The sequence below is a fragment of the Ischnura elegans genome, chromosome 9 (assembly GCF_921293095.1).
Source record: "Ischnura elegans chromosome 9, ioIscEleg1.1, whole genome shotgun sequence".
Lineage (NCBI taxonomy): Eukaryota > Metazoa > Arthropoda > Insecta > Odonata > Coenagrionidae > Ischnura > Ischnura elegans.
In genome coordinates, this window is record NC_060254.1 from 35,616,208 (window position 1) to 35,634,351 (window position 18,144).

General features: G+C 37.2%; 1 long non-coding RNA gene across 1 annotated transcript; it reads right to left on the minus strand.

Annotated features, from left to right (window-relative positions):
* Positions 1-13,496: 13,496 nt before the first annotated feature.
* LOC124165997 lies at positions 13,497-15,061 on the minus strand. The gene is made up of 3 exons (XR_006866374.1): positions 14,977-15,061; positions 13,819-14,029; positions 13,497-13,674 (listed from the first exon to the last, which is right to left on the minus strand). It is a non-coding gene; the product is annotated as an uncharacterized LOC124165997 (long non-coding RNA).
* Between the last annotated feature and the right edge of the window lie 3,083 nt (positions 15,062-18,144).

The following is an 18,144-nucleotide window of genomic DNA, read 5'->3' on the forward strand; positions in this document are numbered from 1 at the left end:
ATCAAACGGGGCTGCCTCCACTTGAGTCCACTTCAACGGTCGAATGGCGCCGGCGGCCGCCGGGGTTAGGCTTCCCTTCCATCTCCCGACCGATGGGTGACTTAATCTTCCATTAGTAGTAGCTGCGGTATATTTTTAAGTTCCTCCGCCCGCGCTCCGTAATTTTTTTGCCTTTTAAATCCACATTAACCCGTTGGAATTGAGCGCTCTTCTTACTTTTCCCGCTGCGTTGCGTAAGGGACCCCTGCGGAAGGTTATGTACTGATTACCCGCAGCCTGCACCAAGGAAGGGGTCACGTCATCAGCTTTGGGAGCACTACTGCGTCGTTCACTCGTGCATCCATAGTGATGAATGCCTACTCATGGGATGATTTTTAAAGCTTTTTCTTTGCATTTTAATGTCTAATGTGGAGCGCCTTTCCCTAATTGATATGATAATTGAGGTGTCACAAAGCCAGAGACATTTACGTTGGTTTTTTCTTTCATTTATTAATGGTTTTACCCCAAATATAGCTCGAATGTCACGTATTTCATGAATCTATCATTTATTTTAATCTGAAAATTTATTTTATTACCCATTCTGTTCGTTACTTTTTTGACCTTTTAAGAGGATTCTACATTCCTGAGCCTTAAGAGGACGCATCAGTCTCTCTCTCCCTCAACGAGTGGACTTTTTTAATTTATCTCGTAGAAATACTCGTTAAAAATAACGTTAATGCCTTTAAATCTTCAAGTTATTCAGATTAGGACTATAACTTTTTACGAAAAAGGTTACTCTTTTAAACTAGTAATTCATCTCGATAAATGAACCCGAGAGTGATAATTTTTTTTTTTTAATTTTTAGACGTATTTCAATTTCAGCGAATCTCGAAAGTAGAATCATGTTTTCTTTTCAAGGAGTTCAAAAGTTCACTTCTCTTACGGCTGATGAGGTCGGTGACTTGCCTTGGTAACATGTGTTGTAATTTTCAACATAATATCATGGCATAGAAAATCCTGTGTTTATGTCATGTGTGTGTCTTCTGTGATTTGTTGAATTTTTTGCTAGTTTCTATGTTTATTCCTCATTATGATAATTCTTGCCCCTTCTTGATAATTATTTCTGGTATTGTTGTCTTAGATTTTATTTAGAAGTTGTAATCTTCCGTGGATAATCATTGAATGTGTATTTTTCTGTAACAAAGCTTATGATCTCTTTTCTGATGTTTTTCTGCATCCTTCAGGTTTTATCATTGACTCAATCAATCCCCATTATTGTAAAATGCCATTGTCCCATTACCTAACATCATCATTCAAGTGTCATAGAAATTAACTTTTAATGTTTAAACAAAATTCCCTCATAATCTCCTGTTTCTGACGAGTATTTGGCACGATAGATTATTTCGGGATCTAATCACTTTTAGCTTTCAGACTTAGTACTAAACTATTTCAAAGCATTTGGAATATCATTAGTTAGTACAAATGTAGTCGTGGCCGAGTGGTTAAGACGTCTGACTAGAAGTCAGATTCCCTCTGAGAGCGTAGGTTCGAATCCTACCAACTGTGAACTTTTTGCCGGCTTCGATGGCGGCGAGTTGATGTCCTCACCTGTCGAACCGAAGGAAGGTTTGAGGTAGTCCAACTTTGTTATTTGTCAGACTGTGCCATTGAAATGATACTGATTCTGGCAAATACGAGGGTTGCCCGGAAATTAATGCACCATATTTTTTTTCTTAGACATGTATTCATTGCCCAAAGTGTAAATCACCCACACGAAAGAATGATGTTTCAACTACACGCCCTATTTTTCCACATAATCTCCCTCTCATTTTATGGCCTTCCTCCAGCGCGAAAAAGGGTGTGTTTGCCCACTTGGTTCCAATTATTTTTATGGTCCCAGACCGCTACAAATATTGGAGCACCGCCGAACCGCCTTCCGATGCCCTCGTCCTCTGAGCCCAGCGGCTAGCTAAACTCCTATTGACAGCAGATACTCCATAAACTTTGCACAAACAATTTTAAATATTCCCTATGCCTTGTTTCTCTGTAGTGAGAAATTCAATGATGGCACGCTTCTTGCCACGTATATCACTTGCAGACACCATTTTAAAACCTTCAACTACGCTATCTGTCGTAGGAGCCAGAAATTTTGCGCGGGCACCAATTGAACTTGCACACATAATATGAATAATGCACATGTATCGCATTCGTACCATTGCTGTCGTGGTTGAAAGAAATTTCGGGGCATAATTTCCTAGGCAACCCTCGTATATAGATAGAGAACAAAATATAAATAAAGCAAAAATTAATTCAATTCATAAAAAGAGCAACGCGCTTTCAATCGGCAGGCAGTAATTGCGATTTTATTTACTAAACACGTTCGAACTATAAAAGTCAATTCTTTTTTAGAGTATTCACTCTTTAAAATGGACTTGAAATTCACGTAATAAATGATAACAAAAACCTATCAACTACTTTAACATCAAATTTCCATCAGTGTAAATGCCTGTCGACGGAACATGATAGCAACAATTCTTTCTAGTAAAAAAATTGTGAATTTTAACATTTAATAAGGCAGCTTTGGCTCTTTCAAACAGACAAGGAAAAAATGAACCACAATCGTAGAAGACATATTAACATTTCTAAAATCATTTTCCAATGAATAGATTTTAACGATATATAAAAAAAATAATTTTGATAACTTTATTTTACGTATTCTTTTCGATATTTGTTCAATAGCTTAAGGTTGATATAATCCCTCTTACGTTCACCAAACTTTATATTTATTTTTGGGATATGAAAAGGTTCTCTCGGGAATTTAAAGTATTTAATGTATTTTGCCGTTTTAATAACGTAATATTTTTTTGGGGGATTTCAAAAGAGATCCCTCAGGTATTTTCGGTATTTAATTTGGTATGTATTTCCCAAATTATACTATCCTTAAATGGCCGATGATAGATCTCTCCCCTCTGTAATGGCAATTTGTATCAGAGCAACACCAGAATGAAACAAACTAAATTTATCAATTCTAGTATACCGGGAGTAGCCACGGTCAAAACTTCACGGAGTCACCCGCATTGCACACATTTTGCGAAGATTCCACTGAGAAAAAAATCTCGGTCAAGGCTAATAATTTTTACCCCGTGGAATTTTCTCGCAAACTGCATTAAATCCGTCCGTACCCATTCATCTTTTTCTGTCTCCAGAAATTGTGGCGCAAATATTGTCACTACTCACTCAGTGGTGCGAAGCTAAATGGTATTAAGGTCAGAGGACTATTGACGCATCTTCGCACTGTCGCGTAATTAGACACCATCCGCGGAGCTCGTTGAGAGGAGACAAACAGGCGTGGTATTTCCTCATTCAGAACGCGAGAGATAAGGACCAGATGGCCGTCGTCGAGGGAGCCAAAAATGAGGAAGCAGGTGATCGGCTTAAGAGTCGGAGAATCGACATTATCTGAGTGATTGCTTTTTCGAGTACCTATACTAATGTTGATTTTCTATCGAGGCAGGACATGTGTGTTCTAAACTAATAACGGCAGTAGAAGGTTGTCTCTGGGCCTATTGTGCAATTGGACGTTCGGGTTTGATAGGAGTCATGAAGTCTGTTCCTTCCCTCTCTTCCATTGAAGATCAAAAATCTGTATGCATTATGGCAATTATGATGGTAATGCTATCAGCATCCACTGTTTATGAATAAGATTTGTTCTTTGTGCTACCTATTTAATTCATGTGAATGCATCTTTAAATGACCGGTGTTAATGCCTAGAGGTGTATTTAATGAAAGTTTTTAGGGTGGGTTTCAAATGTGGATCAGTTAACAAAAAAGGCGTTTAAAATGTTACGTTCGGTGATGAGAAATCTAAAGGAAAGCGATCGTACTACGAAGGAAAAGGCGTATGAGACACTAACCCGACCGATTTTAGAAAACGCGTCACTAGTGTGGGACCCGTATGAAAAGGGACAAACAGAATCTATTGAGAAGGTACAAAGAAAGGCAGCAAGGTATGTAATGGGAAAACATAAACAGACCGAAAGTGTCAAAAAAATGCTGGAAGTACTGGGATGGGACTCACTAGGACGGAGAAGAAAAATAAATAGGCTTTGCGCACAATAACGAGGGAAAAGGCATTACGAAATATGATTAAAAACGCAGCTATATAGGTAGGAAAGATCACCAATACATAATGAAATGCCGGCCTCAAAGGACTAACGTAAAAAAGTTCTCATACCATAAGACGATTAATGAATGGAATAGACTCCCTGCGGAACTGTTTCAGCCCTATCCTAGCAATATAGATATTTTCAAGAAGGCGAACAAAAATTTATCTTGGAAAATTAATTTCATTGCTACTTTAAATTTTCACTGATCTAGTTTCATTTTGGTGATGTATTTTTATTTGATACATTTTAATTAAATATAAACTGTTACGACATGGTAAATAGCCAACTTGTAACCTGTATAATAATATAAAATTTCTTTTCCTGGGGTCAAATCGTGCCGCTGATAAAATGTGTTGTTATTATTTTCGATCTCATTTTCAGATAAAGTTAACTAAATTTAGATTTAATTTAATATTAGTCATATAAATCTTCAATACTTCTAAAAAGAGTATGAAGATGTATAATGAAAATGATGAGAGATGTATAGAACAATAATTTCAAAAGATAATTTTAAAAAATTTATCATTTATGGAACGCATGTGAAAATCAAGTATGCATTCAACATAATTAGCTGTATTGAATGTGATAAAGTTTAATTAAGCACAGAAAAGAATACCCGTCTCCATTTACGTTTTTATCTCAAGCACAAAAATACCTCCGTGAGAATACTGGGGTAAGAAATTCATGTTTGAGATCCAGGGATATTTTGACAAGTGTCTAGTCTTCATAAACTAAAAGTTTTGGATAATAACGCACATTTTATACTTTCAAACAATCAATGAGAAAATGTATTAAATCCTTCTGTTTTATTTTCAAAAAAATAATCAAATTTGGTAATGATTGATTTATTATAGTTTTTTAACCGAAGTGCAGAGGATGCGCATATGTCAGGCTTTAAGTAGGATTATTGCAACATAATTTTGTCCAAAATATCAATTGCAATCTTACTGAACCAATGCAGCGATTTGCTGTTTCACTTTCATGGGTGGTTTTTTCTTTCGAGTAGAGTTAAGTGGGCTGAACATAAATAACTGATTGCTAGAGACCAATTATTATATATTATATACATTAAGTGATCTTTGTTTAATCTTACTCTGAATTACACTCAAAAGTCCTAACAACATCATAAACTGATAACACCATAGATCCATGTAAATAGCCGGGATAAGTCAAATATTTTTTCATGGCGAATCTCATCCTTTGTGTATGATCTTAGGTTTTCCCGGCGTATCATCCTCAGGGCATTCGGAAGATCCCCTGAGGACGATCAGCAAGTCGCGGATCGAAACGTCGGGAGACATGGACGACATAAACCGGTGGAAAACCCGAGAAACTTTTCTGCAACTCATCCTTAGTGTATTTCGCATTTCACCCGTGCGCGTGACTGCGTTCAAAGTCTCTTGTTTCATGCAGTACCATAGATCCATATCATCTCTTTTTATCTCCATACGTTTGCATCGGATATTTGTTCATTTCAAAGATGAGGGTCTCTCTTGTTATGCACTGGGTCAGTCCATTTTTTCGGCGAATCCGTGCCAGTGGTACAGGGCCACCTAATGAACACGATGCACACTCAGCCTCCCTTCAACACTTGCGAAGCGAGAGATAGCCGCTACTATACGGCACGATGTGGGCGGCCTCGCCGGGTCAGCTTGTCCCAATGGCCACAGCCAACCCCGGAGCCCACCCCGCGTGTTCGCGAATTTGCATATAATGTTCTCCCAGTGCATACGTCCGTGCATCCACTTACGAGGTCGCGGGAGTATGTCGTGGTTCCCGCTTAACACGATCTCTGGCGCTCGCTCGCATTCATTTCTTTTTCCTCTCTCTTTTCCTCCCCATTCCATTTTAGCTCTCACTGTTCGTACTCCTCGCATAGGAAATGAGATACATAGATTAATTATAAGAGTGTATTATCATTACTAATGTTATTATCATTATTAACATATCAACGCCAACTCATGAGGGTTAATGATGTAAGTAATAGAGTGTTAAAAATTATGAATTGTGGTGATGTATCATCAAATTTGAATGCAGTGTATAAAAGTCCTCACAATTTTTTACCCAAATATTACTATACTATATTTTACTTAAATTAGTAATTACCGTGGCAGAATCAAAGTAAACTTTGTGATATTCCACAGACAAATTTGTATGCATTAAATAAAAGTACTTACGATTTTGTAAGCAAAACAGTTACTATACTTTATTTAATTAGGTCATTATCAAGGGATAAAAGAAGGTTAAAAGTGGTTCTGGAACCTCTTTATAATGACCTGAAAAGGTCGAAACCGTCTGAGTTTTTAATAAGTACTGTGTGGAATATAACAAAGTTTATTTTTTATTACACCTTGTCAACATTCCACGGAGTGGTATCGCGGAGCAATGATTTAAATACCATGACAATGAAAGCGGCGGGATCAAATTAAATACTTAAAATACCAGAAGGAACTTTTTTGAAATCCCACAAATAAAAAATAAGTTTGGTGAACGTAAGAGGAATTATGTCATCCCTAATTTATTGAACGAATATCGAAAATAATACATAAAAGAAATGTATCAAAATTAAATTATTAGTAAAATATCGTTAGCATGTATTCATTGACTAATGATTTTAGAAATGTTAATACATCTTCTATGATTGTGGTGCAGTTTTTCCTCGTCTGTTTTTATGAGCCTAAGCTGCCTTACTCAATGTTAAAATTTACTATTTTCTTTAGCTAGAAAGAATTGTTGCCATCATGTTCCGTCGACAGGCATTTAGACTGATGGACATTCGATATTAAATTAGTTGATAGGTATACGCTGTCATTTACAACGTGATATGCAAGTTCGTTTTAAAGATGGATTACTCCAAAAAAATTTAGATTTTACACAGTTCGATCGGTTTATGTAAATTTATACTTTCATCAATTTTTAAACTAATATCTAAAGCTGATTTTGTAAAGCTTATCCGCTCTTTTTCGCTCTATGAATTCGGACGTAAATTCGCAATTTTCACAGCATCAACTATATCTTTCTTCGATCTAACATTTATTCAACTGATTTAAAGGATTTTCCATATACTTCAAGTAAGATAACGTAAAATAAGTGTATCAAAATTAAATAAAGTAACATTGAAATAGGCCGACCAGAGGTTCCGAGTCGGCTATGGAATGCATGCGTTGGAATAGAGAATAGCTATGGTTATTTCGGTGTTTTTCTGCATGTCACTTAAGTGATTAATTTCCTTAACATTTTACCTCTCAAACACTCGAACCGTGATAATGCCGAGCCTACTCTTAGGCAATGAGTATGTGGCCTTGCTTTATTTCCAATCAGAAGTGAGAGTTCGGTTGATTTCACGTGTGGCGTCTCCCTTTGAGTATAAACGTGCTTGGATGGAGGGCTTAGGTTGCCTAGACTACTCGAAAAACTAGGGTGTAGCAATTGGTCTAGTTTCTGAAGGTCTCTGTCCAATATCTCGAGTGGATGTTGGCCGGCAAGAGATTCGGCTACGGGATGCGGGCATTGTGCCTGTTTCAAAATTTTCTGCTATAGCTGCCAAGGAATGTGGGATAGCTGTGGTTATTTCGGCGATTTCGATGCGCTCTTGAATGTTGCTGGAAAATATCTTGACCTTATAAACGAGGCGTATGCAGAAATTAAGTTGTGTTTTGATAAAAAATAGTACAAACTTCAAAAGTTCATCATCTCAGGTCTACGATTGGTTTTATACATCTCTCCACACAATTCTCCTACCAGATAATCTTTTCACAACTACGCATTTCACATCCCTCTTTACCTGTTCCATGAATTTCGTTCGAGGTCTTCCTTTTCCTCCTCTTACCATCTACTTCTCCCTCGACAATTTCATGCAGATGAATGGAACTGGAATTAGGTTTAATCTTCACAGATAAACATGTATAATCTTTAACATCCTGATTTACTTTGGTTCTCTGGGTGTCTCAATGTTTGTTAATTATAATCTACTTGCGGAAAGGCATAACTATCAGTGGGTGTAATGCTTTACAACTGGATTGATTTAAAGGTGCTATTCAGAGTAAACATATCTCATTTCACCTGATGACGATGCGAGTGTCAAGCGTCTAAACGTCGTCTCTAAAAAACTTTAACCCGTAATAATCCGTTGGAGGGCCTAGAAAAAAGTCCAGCAAATGTTGAGGTCATTATGCACTGTGTACCGAAGCTTGGTGAAAATATAGTGCAATAGTTGGACAAAGAATCGGAATAAGTATTGGTATAAAATTGATTCCCCTCCTTCCTCCGGCTCAAAGATCGTTGACACGATCCTTCTGATAGCATACCAACCAATTTCGGAAATGTCAAATCCATAAGTTATTCCCGTATTCTTTCCCCCTTTTTTTTCTAAATCTCCGAAAACTCGCCAAGTGGGTCAGGCCTTAAAAAATAAAAAAGTTATTTTTTTCGCTTTTTGAAATGGGCTTTAACTCTCCCGAGTCCGGCGAAGGTCGTGATGCTATATGCTCGTGTCAACCTAACCCCTTCAGGAAGAAAAACGTTCTGAAAAAAAATAAAGAGAAGATTTAGGAGATAAAAACTGCGAAGGCGTCGTTTTCGAAACGGTTTAAATTAGGAAGGCGGTTATACACGCTCGGCTGAGCCCATATGACAGGAGTATGACCTCACACAACGCCCGTAAACCTTATAGCGTGTGTATGTATATATATATGTACAAAGTCTATATGTAATTTTTTTGGGGTCATAGTCGTTACGTTGCGACACAGATCCTAACACTTCCACCCACAACCATTCCCGCTGAGCGAATGGTAAATCTTGCGAGCCACAATTTACATCATCTTAGGCAAATGAGCGTAAGTGCTCGTAATGAGCGAAGGTTCACAATCTCCCACCGCACACACCCTCCGTATTTCAAGGTTTGTTTTAAGTTAGATGTGGTCCTTGTCGACCCACTTTAGTGCCGGCAAACGCTTGAATCGGTGACGCTGCTTAGCTGTCTCGCCGGTACTTATCGCTAGAAAACTAAGATATTAGTACATGATATCCAGCGATCGGGATAACGGGGAATTGTGCGTGAAAGGATTTATGCATTCGCTGCTCACTTGTCTTTTGAAAACTACGACTTTTTTCGTTTCTCATTTGGAATGACTTGGGACGTCATACGAAAAGGGGAGCGCTTTCCGATTGTAGGTGTAAAACGCCCGGAAGACGATTGTAAGATAGGTTCCCGATCGACTCGGAAATACCACCCAGGTGTGAGAACGTAGACTTCTTCATTTTCGGTAACTAGCGATATGAAATTCTTCATCAGGGTGTCGAGTGACCGGGAAAATCGGGTATTGTGGTTGAATTTTTATTCCCTTGAGTTATGCATTAATTTTCCGTGAATTTTTGCTCTAACCTGGAATTCCAAAATATTTTATTTCAAATTCATTTCACAAAACATTTTGCCAGTTCCACAACCATTTTTTCTGGCCTAAAATGTGTTTGTCGTAATTTTAAGTGCAGTAGCTTAGTAGAATTTTTACAGCGTATCGAAACGTGGAATATCAGGCAAGGCAACAGAATGGAAATGTGCTCTTGAATCAAGTAAGATTCAAATACACAAAGAATGGGATGCCAGGTGATGCCAACATCTACATATGAGGTCGAAGTATCGTCTTCGCTTGCGTTGAAGGAATTTAAATTTTGCATAAAATTTGTGCCAACTAACCTATTTCTTGGGTAAACTTTTCTCGGGATTCCCACCGGGTTTATATTTTTATAACGGCCAACGTTTCAAGTTCCGTCTCGGTACTAATCATCAGGGCTGAATATTGATTTATTTAATGTTTGGTTGCTAAGTCCCATAAAAACATTAACCCGGTGGGAATCCCGAGAAAAGTTTACCCACATTATTCGCCGGGAAAGCATAAAATCATATTTAACCTATTCCTTGTCCTTGTAAATACATAAATATATATTCATTTAAAAGTACTGAAGTAATTTTGGGTATTTTAAAATTCTTATGCATTAATCCATCGCAGTAATCACGTATGATTAACCTGGAATTTTTTTTCCTTGGAAAAATCGGATTTACGCATTAATTTTTCTGCTTTGATTGGGTGGACACCCTGTATTATGAAGCAAGAGGGAAGAACTCTATATTGTTTCTCTTAAAAATTTGCCTAATAAAACTACTTTCAATCTATTGTAACTCTTGATATAGAGAAACAAAAGCGAAAAGAAGTGAATTTTAGTGTTATTTGAATGGCAGAATAACGAGAGTTGGAATAAGTAAGGGTGAAATCATCCCAGGAAATATCAATAATCCCAGGCGAAGAGAGAATAGTACAAAAAGAAAGATTTATTTTCAGATTGAACTTAAAGCATAGAAGAAACGAAATAATTAATCAGAATTTAAAGTAGCTGAGTATTTCTCTACGCAAGAGAGGGATGAAAATGACAGCAACGGAGAAATCAGTAAGAATTTTGAAATGTTACGGAAGGATAATGGGGATGAAATTGATCAAGAGAGTTAGTAATGATAGTAATTAGAAAGCCCTGAGAAGGCTATGAGAGAAGAAATTTTTGAGACGAATGTGAAACTACCCAATCGGTCATATCTTGTGACATGATGGTCTGAATAGGACACCGCCGTGGGAACCAAAAGAATGGCAGGAGAATAAAAGATATAGAGCAGTATAAGAAGGTTTTGAAAGAAAAGAAATGCGTAAGTTTAAAAAGATTAGTTTATCGGAGAATTAATTGTGGAGCTGCATCAACCCAATCACGGATATTACAAAGGAGGATCCTCAAGTCGGCCTCTAAATGTTTTGTCAAACACCGCGCATTTAAATGGGTTTACAAAAGTAGTCACTCGCGACGCTGACAGACAAATTGCTACGAGTGTCACGGGGAAATAAGGAATAATTAGGGATTTCAACCGATATTTACATACATGATGATGTGATCTACCAAATTCATAACTCTTCAGTACTATTCCTCGCAATTACACGCATACTGCAAAATATTGGAAAAAAGTGGATCCCATTTCACTTATCTCCGCGCCTCGGGCATTGTTGAAAGCCGATAAAAATGCAACCGAAATGACAATCAGCCTCCTATGCGATGGAATTGGGCCTCCTCTATGCAGTCCCTTGTACCCAATCGTGGGATTATTGACCTCTGATGATGATGATATAAGAGGGCATACCCAATTTTTTAACGGGAGGATAGGCGTTTACTTACGGCTTTACTAATGGCTCATAATTTGCCTCGTTGCATGCGTTGGATTGGTGAAGTAGTACCTCATCATAGATCTGAGTTACATGTTTTGATGTCTTACAGGTGTAATTCCAAAAAATTCCAAAATTTGGTTCATTGTAATAGACTAATAGTTCTTTTGTTTTGATCTGAGGTACAATCTCTATAATGCTTCGAATGGGATCTTTGCTAGCAATTGTATTCATCGGCCGTAACGATAGCTGGATCTATGTAAAACCAATGCAGCGATTTGACGTTTCACGTGCGAGTTAGGAATTCATTTCAAGTGGACTCACGTGAACTGAATATAATTCGCATCTCGCTGGAGACTAATAATATGGAATTAACGTGGTAGTCGTTTAAGTTTACTCTGAAGTGGGAACGCTTTGGAGGAACTACCCTGATAATATTTTTGTTAATTCAAATGTTTTTGTAGCGCAGATAGTTACAGCATTGCGATTATTAGTGGAATAATTATACATTTTGAAATTGTTTGAATTAAATAATGTCTTGAAAAACTTTTTATTGATTTGTCTGAGTTTTCATAACGATATCTTTCTGGGAATTTCCTGATTCAGATGTTTTCAATGTTGGCCCTAGCTTTTGGCATATAATCTAGTCATGAACTTTCTTTAAACATAATTTTAGGATTTATGTTCTTTTCGTTCAATAGGTCCTGCAAAACGAAGTTAATGCCATTTTCATGAAAAATTCAAATATAGGAAGGGCCCATGAAAATAAGTGTGAAATTTTGAAACCGATTGCTTCGCAAAATCACAGTGGAAAGTCCAAAATCAATATTTTAAGGGCAATAAACTTCCACTAGTGACGGCCGAAATTATTTACATAATCACCTTATTTATATTAAAATCACCCCTAAGTAGGCTCGAAGAGTTGGATGTGTTATTCATTAATAAATGCAAGCATTTAATTATCCCTATTCGCTGTATCCCTTTTTTCTAGCAGCATTTTCTTATTCCCTGTACCTACATATTCATTTTTCCGCCCTCGGTGGCGGTGGGGTAAAGTCCTCGTCTGCCAAGCCGATAGTCGTAGGTTCCAGGGCATGTAAGCTTGTGTTGTGCTTTGATAATCTTGGAACTCCGTTATTATTGCTTTTTGTACTGGAAAATTGGAAAAATAAAATACATTTTTAATGAATTACCAATCCGAAAAGTGTTTGTTCTGAATTGCGCAGTTAAGGATCAATCCCTCATTTATCCCTCCCTAACCCAGACCTGCTTCTGGGAGAAATTTAATTTCAGGACCTCTAGTTTTGAAAATGTGAAAATGTTCTATTAAATCGTAACTATTGTGGCAGCTACGTATTTTTCCATTAAACATGCTACACAAAATAACATGTAGGTTAAATCTGTCATGAATTCAGCTGAAAACGTACACATTTTTGATGTTACTTAAGAGCAACATTGGGTTAGAAATGGGTTAACTAGCGACCATTGCAATCAGAGGATGACCCTGATTAGTCGATGAGATAATAATCTGCCGTAATTTGGCCTTCAGGCGAAACAATAAATCACATCGTTGCGAGTAAAACTTGGCAGTGAACGGATGGGGGCGGTGTGACAGAAACGGTTGGATCGTTGGCTTGTGTTCTGTGGCACGACCGCCTCCAACTCGGTCGGTTTAGCCTTTCCTTTTATGGAGTGACCCTCATTGTTTCCCTTTGCCATTTAAGTGGAAAGCTTCCTCGCACTTGCGGTTCTTCTTTCTAAGCATAAAAATGCGGTGGCATTCGATCGTGGAGTTTATTTTCTACTCCTCTACATTCTCTCGGGGTCGTTATTTTATGGTTTTCCGCGAAGAGCGGACGTTCTCGGCCACTTTCTCCCTTAGAAAACGTGCCTAACCAAGGTTTATAAATAGACTGGTTGGACTTTTAAGTGTGAGAATCTTGGGAAGTGATTGTGATAAGGTACTTCGATTTCTCTTGGAAGAAACTAGGCGTGAAAATGATGTGTCATTACGCTGCAAGACTCTCAATGAAGCCTTAAGCGTAAGAACTTTCAGTCGTTGATGTATTAATGCCCAAAGAAATTTTTTATCAAAGAATTTTCATCGAAATTTAGAATGTTTCTTTCCATAGGTACTTTATTTCGTGAAAAGTAATTTAAAAAAGATGATGGTAATGGAACAATGGCCCCAGAAAAAGTTATTATATCAAACAGTTATTCTGTAGTAAATTTTTATAATCATGGTAAGACTTTAGGCTCACCCTGTATTGCTATCTAAGTTTTGCCGTGGCAAGATAAGCAGCTACGCAGCATTCGAAGTGAACCCTTGGCTGGATAAAAAATTAAGCATTTAAATTACACATTTTGTTTTTATGTTATTCGTCATTAAAGCGTTAGGTACTTAACAAGTCTGTTGTCATTAATAAAGTGTGTCATAATCTTCAGCTTATAACTCACACTCAACTTAGCCTTACTCGTTATAAATCCTTCGTTATTATGAGTGCCAAACAAATTGTTGTCATTCCAATCCTTATTGAAGAAAACACGATCTTGGTTTTGGAAAATCATGCAGGCTCATTTCATTCATCAAAATTTAATTCCATGGCACTCATCATATTTTCACTTGTTCTAATCATTCAGGTGCATATGGTTTACAATTTACCCCATGATGGTATATATTAAGTCCTGTCGAAGAAGATAACAAAATGAGAAGTCATAGCCAAGTACTTTGGAATTCAAGCACTAAATGCATTCTTTTTGAAATAGAATCATGGTAGGTAAAAATAAGCTTCCCCGAACTACATGTCTTACAAACGGTTTTTGATTTTGGTGTATTCTCAGGTACTTAATTAAGAAAAAACATGTCATACATTCAAGAATTTAACATCGGTGGCTGCGTTATTGAATATTAATTGACAGACTTACATTGGAGTTGTACAATAGTTGTGTAATATTTGGTATATTGTAGAAATATGGCAGAGGTAGTGAATCAAGAGCCGATTTAATGCAGAGGTCGATGGAGAAAGAAGATTGATGAAGATTTAATGGGCGAATTAGGGCCGAAACTGTCTGTATAGCTATGCATACGAATATTTATAGCCTACAAAAATAATAAACGCGGCTTCTCTTCGAATCATTCTCAGAACATATTATGACTTTTCCCTCAGTGATATCACCTTCATGGTCTAACGGGAATTTGAACGCTTTCTTTTCACGTTATCTTTACTCGGAGAAAGACTCATTTTAGGTCAGTTGTCAGTTTTATTCATAGCCTCAAAGACTGTGATATTGTCTCTTTAGGAAAAGCTTATTCAGCGACATTAAGTATTAAGTTTCCAGAATTGAATAGATTTCTTCAGAAATTGGTCATGCTTCTAAATTTATCTGAGCGCTTTATTCCAATTTTTCATAGGGGAAATTGAGTGGTACAAACTTAATTAATCAACTGTTTCTTTTGTTTATAGTTGAAACAGTTTCAAATATGTTTTGAATTTCCATTAGTTTAAATAAAAATAGTACACCATTTAAAATAGTGACATTTTTGAGGATTTGTAATCATTATGGAGATGATACGATAGTTGCAGTAATAACAGAAAATGCGAATAAGATTAAAATATTAAATATTGACTTACCCTGGTGATGTAGAACCTTACTCTTTGTATTTTAAGTAATTCAAGTTTCCTCTTGTGAATAATGTAAATATCCACGTCTTTTCAATTATGATCACTTCATTTAATATCAATAACAATGTTCTCCGTTGCCATGATAGATTGTTTACACGTCTAATCTATGGCTTCGACCGGGCAAATGTATTCATTTGGCCAATCCAAATAATCTCAAAAATATCTGCATGACGGTGGAGTGTAGATGACGGTATTCCACCACCTTCAAGATGCCGTCCGCGAACGAAACCAGCCTGGGCCGGCTGTGCCCTCGACGCTGCATTATGAACTGCGTCATAGACGCGATCGCTTTGATGCGCGACAGGGACGGGTCCAAGCCAGAAGAAATCATGGTGTTCATCCAGAAGAAGCACGGATTGACCATCGGGTACAAGGACGTGCGACTGGCCATCGAGCAGGCCATTGAAGAAGGCATCGTAGCCTACGCGGGTGGGAGGAAGTACAAAATATCGGAAGTGCCCAGCATCGGAAATTGGAACAGAAGTCTGGACGGAGAGCCGGTGTATGTCCGACACGGTTCTGGAATTGTGAGGCTTTCCACTGGAATCAAGAGACAAGGTAAACCCTGTAAGACTCGTTCTCGCTTCAGGGATAACTCTGAACAGGGTAAATCGTGCTTACGACGTGGCCGAAGGAGGGAAAGTAGGAGAACAGATGATACCAGTAGCAGAGGTGATCGTAGGAGGCGCAAAAGCCAACGACTTACGTTTTCGGTGATCTCTAGAAGTACTAGAAAGAGTTCCTCAAGGACGTCAGATAGGAGGAAGAGCCAAAGACTTCAAAGACATCGGAGGGAAAGGAGCCCCGTGAACACAAGGGATAGGAGTGTTCGCCAGAGATAAGACAATATGCTGATTTTTCGACGATTCTTCAGTGCCATAGATTTGAGTTTTGACCTGTCAACCGATTCTTCATGAGTGATTATCGGTAAACAAATTACATCAGATGATAATTATGATGGTATAAATTAATTTTTATTTTATTTTGTGCACACATTTGTCTATTATAGTGATGTCGAATTTGGTCCATATTCGATAATCGTTTAGGTTAAAATGTTTTAGTAATTTTTGCAGTCTGAATGTGGTACGTTGTAAATTTTTTATGCCATTTTCCACGTGATTTAACGTAAAAACTACAAGCAGCTTATTTCTTCCATACGTTTGGTGTCATGAAAATGTTGAGCAAATGTAAATTTCTTTGACAAAAGTTGGAGGTGACCAATTGAATAAATAACTTATTTGCATTTTTGTGTAAAAAGTGTTGGAGTATAAGCACAATCGGTATTGGCCTGAACAGTTTGCTTCATTGCTGTTTTCGGCGCGACCGGAGTTGGAGCCCCTTGTTCGCCAATTGGCGGATTGGCGGCGGTTTCTAGAACTATTTTCCCCGCGCGTTAAGGTCACTAAATTTTTATCAACAAATCAAAAATTTTATCAATTTTTTTGTTATTACAGCAAAAATTAATAATTAATGAGAAATTTTACAGAAAAAACTAAAAAAGTACTTAATTTGATTTTGGACAATTGTCGTAATCCACTTCAATATCTCTAACCCAAGGGGTATAAACTTTTATAATGTCGTTCTTGAAGGCTTCAAAAGCGTCAGGGCCCACTGAGTGACCGTGGTATTTAATCAGGCATTACTTACATTACTTTCATAAGAATTGATGCAGGTAAGTACATGACCGAGACTGAAGCATGTATAAATTGAAATTAGCCAATGCGCCATGGGGATATCATAGGCGCTCAGGTCTACCATAAGGAACTTAATAATTTTTCTGAAGTGCTTCGATAGCTTCAAGTTTATTTATTCAATGTGAGTGTTTCTTTTTTGTGTCTCTGTGTGTATCGACATTAACTTAAACTATTTATATTACGTGCCACGTGCATTTCGGATTTTCCAATACATTGTATATATATATATATATACACGTGTTCGATTTGTTTATTAAACGTGAGTATGTAGAAAACGTGTATTAAATTCCTTGGTAATTGTGTCTTACACTGCAGTGAAAATACATAATAGGAAACTTCTTTAATAAAAAAAATCTTTTCTTTATGTCATCAAATTTCATTCATCAATGAGATACTCGGAAGAGGTTATAAAAGTTCTATTGTATTTATGGTATGGCCTTTTTAAAGTCTCTTTTTTCCCGGTGTGTCATGATTTGGTGAATACGCTGTGCACGGAGTATTTTTTGGGCCCTCGTCACCCTTCAAAAGGAGTGAAATCGAGGTTTCGATCAACGCAAATGGTTTCAAACGATTCCTTCATATCTCCGAAAATATCAATAGATCTCAAGCTCTGCATAATGTTTTGCCATAATATATTTTCAAATCTTCTCTTCCTTATTCCTTTGGAATGGAGTTAATCGGAGAAACCAAATCGAATTTTCCTACGCCTTCATTATATGGAACGATGATGATATTTTGCAATTCATTTTTTTCTCGGTAAGGGAGTCAAATTATCGATTAGTTACAAGCCTGCCGTTTTCGGTGCAATAGCCATTATGAATAATTCAAATTTAGGGCCCTAATATCACTCATGGCCATCTTTAAAGTGGAACATTCATTCCCTTTTTAGTGAAAACTTTCCTCTCGAAGTCTAATTTCCTAAAATGATTTAATTCAATTACCGTTGTCCTGATTTTTTTTAAGAATTCTTATTCAGCACCTGGTTGTACCACCAGGTGCTGAATAAGAATTAAAGGTGTAGACGTCAGCATTGTTTTGGTAGATGATTGCTTAGATGACAGTTTTTACCACGAGTAAGCCACTGGTATCAGCCATTGTGTTCCTCAAATGCTGTATATGTTTTATGACAGATATACGTGGGGATGTATCCTAAGGTAACTATTTATTTCATGCTGAAACTGCTGGTGTAAAAGCCATACGCTAGTATTTAACTGTTTACAATTTCCAGTTTCCATAGGTGTAAACTAAACATGTTCATGAACTAAGTGCTTATAGTATTCAATTTTTTTGAAACCTGAAAAATGACCTGAAAAGCTTGAAGCCTAGGTTTTGTCTCCATAAATGTGGTGGAGAATTAACGGCGTGCATTACTGAAAGTGATCTGTCTGGATCGTTTTTCCCTTTATTTTTAGGGCGAGTGAGT